We start from the raw sequence: 3399 nt of genomic DNA, 5'->3' as shown, positions 1-3399 counted from the left end.
ACTTCCCCCAAAAGGATTAAAGACATCAAACCATAGATTCAAAGTGCTTTATGAAACACAAAGCAGTGTAAATAAAAGCAAAATCACACATAGGTACATCACAACAAAGCTGCTGAACTACAAAGACAGAGAAATGCTTAAAAGCAGTGTGTGGTGGGGTGTCTTTGTGACCCCAAAGGACTCAAAATAGGATGATCCATCAAAAATCATGGTGTGTAGCTAAAGCTCATGGAAAGGAAATTTTAGTTTTAAATACATACATTGGAAAAGAATAAACTAAATAACTAAAGAAATTAGGGGGAAAAAAAAACCACCAGTAAATAAATCCTGAAGGAAGTAGAAGAAGAATAGAAATAATATAGAAAACATAAATCAATGGTAGCTTTTAAAAAATGAGGGGCGGCAGGCTGCCACAGGACAGGAGGACAGACGGCAAGGGTTAGAAAACCAGCAAGCTGAGCAGTGAGTCAGTGAGAGCGGCCAGGTCCTAGGGCAGCTGAGGTTCTCTGGACCCCTCTGCAGAGCCCACAGTGCTGCTAGTCTTCAGCAGAGGGTTGGGGAGGCTCTTCCATGGCTTTCTTGCTGAAGATGGATCACAAAGTAAAGATCAAGTTTGACTGTTTCAGGGAGCAGATCACAAGTGAGGCAGAAGATTTTGTGGCAAATTTTTACCCTAAAAAGTTGTTAGAACTTGATAGCCTTTTGAAGGAACCAATCATGAATATTTACAACCTAATTCAGATCCACTCAGACACACATCTCCCATCCCCTGACCCCACTCTTCTCACCAATAGCTAGGATGAATTGAATGGTTCCACTTGGGAATCAGTGTGAAGAGACCCTCCAAGGAACCAAGGTGTTTGTGATGCCCAGTGGGGTCCCAACAGGCAACCAGCTGTTGGTGGACACTGTTGAAAAAGTGAAACCTGAGATTCAGCTGATGATAAGCAATATAACACAGTGAAAATGTGGGTATGGCTCCTGATGCCCAGGATAGAAAATAGAAACAACTTAAGGTCACCCATTCAGGAAGAGACAGCTGAGAACTAAAAACAGATGAGAGTGAAGCTACATCTTATCTGGGCTAGATTTCTAGATATTATAAGAGTCATACTGGTTTCTAAATATTCCCATGTGGAGGACTATCAGATATATTGTGACAGAGATTGATGAGAAAGAATATATCATCCTTTGGCTCATTATATCAGAGCTGAGAAGTGAACACATCACGTGCCATAGGCCTATGTATTCAAGAATTGGTCTCTAGCATTGCTGCTATTGTGAGGAAGTGGGACCTTTAAGAGATAGGGTCTAAGGGGCAAAAGTTAGGTGATTGGGGGTGTCCCCTTGAAGGGGATGTTGAGACTCCAGCCCCTTCATTTTTGTCTCTTTGACTTCATGGAAGCCATGAATTGAGGAACTTCCTCAAGGTGGCCAGGGAACCAGCTCCTCTATGCATGACTGACAGCTAGCATCTCTTGTCTCTGGAGGACATTGGATTCTCCTGCCGTGGTTGCTCTGTTGGTGACATGGAGTTTCTCAACCTGCTCATGGCAAGAAACACCTTCACCTTCAGCCAAATCTCCAGCTCCTTCAGATGTTTTTATAACCAGAGGTTTTCACATATACGTATGTATATGCATGTATATATATATGGTCATGTATGCACATGCATTCCTATTTCATTACCTAATTTACCCACACCCCTCCTCTCTCTTACACTCACACACACACACACACCTCTCGGGAGGTGGTAATTGTCTTAGTAATCACCTGCCCCAGTGGAAGTCCTGGGCTTATCATTCCTCCAGTGTTGTAGCCTCTTGATGCTCAGGGTAAGTTAGAATAGTACCAAGAGATGGGAAAGGATTGAGGAGGTCCTCTTCTGCTGGATTTGAGTACCCCCCCCCTTTTTTGTTTCTTCACAGTGCTGGGGATTGAACCAGGGCCTTGGGTGTGCTAGGCATTGATCTACAATCTCAGCCCAGCAGATCCTTTTTTGGTGTTATTGCAAAAACTGGTCCTCTAACTCATGCTTGCCTTTTCCTAGGTCAGTTGTAAATTGGGATGGGGATATCTGCAGCTGTGAGGTCCAGATGCTGCAGTTCCTATGGGGTTTCTATTTTGGAAATAGTTCTCTTATTTATAATATGGTGTTTTCAGAAAAATCATTTGTAAGTATGTATGACATATGACACATATATACCCTTGTGTGTGTGTGTGTGTGTGTGTGTGTGTGTGTGTTTGGAAATATACTGGGCAACTCCAAATCATAGAAGAGGAAGAGTTGGTTCCTCTCTTGAATACTCTGGCAATATCACTTATTGTTTTAGATTTTGTGTTAACCCTCCCTCATCAGCCCCTGGAACTTTTATTCTCCCACTAGGAGTCAATGTCTATAGTCAGCCTTCCAGGGAATCTCAGTGTCTGTTTCTGACTTATTCTTCCCTGTCCCTGTCTTCCAGGCTCCAATCATATTTTTATCTTGGGTACATCATTTTTGCATGGGGCAATTCAGTATTCCGAAGCAAAGGAGTCAGTGTGCTGTGATCCCATGAACAGTGCTCAGTGACAAATCAGTTGCATTTTAGGCAGGTGTTGCTCCTACCCACCGTGCAGATCTCCTCTAGCTAAAACCATTCCCTCCTCCTCCCAAGCATTTTTCAGTTTTCCTTTTTGTTCACTTGTTCTACCACCCCTCCTTGTCTACCACCCTTGAATTGTAATGTAAAATTATTTTATCATGTCAAGAAATTATTTAAATTACAAGTACTTTGATCTCTTTTTCTTAAAAAAGAGGGAAGGGATAGAATCAATAGAACCAAAATTCAATACTTAGGAAAAAGTAATAGGGTTGATAAACACTTTATGAGATACATCCAGAAAGAATAAAGTAGGGGGAATGCAGAAATATCCACTAGTAGAAATGAAAATATGATATTTCTACTAGATTTAAAAAGTTAATCTTTCCAAGATGTCAATTCTCCCCAATATGATCTATTAGATCTATTAGTGCAATCCTAATGGAAATTGTGGTTTTTATGTATAAATTGACAAGATGATTGTAAAATTTATGTAGCAATTTAACAAGCCAAGATCCAAGAATAATCAACTGTCTTAATGAAGAAAATAACTTACTCCATCTGATAGTAAGTTCATTATGAAATAATAATAATTATAATAACATGGTGCTGGTATAAGTATGGATATATAGACCAATGTAACAGAAGAGTACCCATAAAAAATCCCCACATATAAGACTACTTGATTTATGATAAAGAAGGACTTATAGAACACTGGCAAAAGAAAGATTTTTTTTCAATAAATTCTGGGTCAACTATATAACTGTATATAATCACTGACACTTGGTTTCCACCTGATGCCACTTGCAGATATCAA

The 3399-nt window shown here is 40.1% G+C and overlaps 1 pseudogene across 1 annotated transcript; it reads left to right on the top strand.

Moving 5' to 3' along the window:
* Positions 1–216: 216 nt before the first annotated feature.
* Positions 217–1532, top strand: LOC306670473 (proteasome activator complex subunit 3-like; annotated as a pseudogene). Its single transcript has one exon. The product of its transcript is annotated as a proteasome activator complex subunit 3-like (transcript).
* The last annotated feature ends 1867 nt before the right edge of the window (positions 1533–3399 follow it).

This window comes from Sciurus vulgaris (assembly GCF_902686455.1).
Source record: "Sciurus vulgaris genome assembly, chromosome: 10".
Lineage (NCBI taxonomy): Eukaryota > Metazoa > Chordata > Mammalia > Rodentia > Sciuridae > Sciurus > Sciurus vulgaris.
The sequence above is the reverse complement of the archived record's forward strand: the minus strand, read 5'-3'. Positions and strand labels throughout refer to the sequence as shown.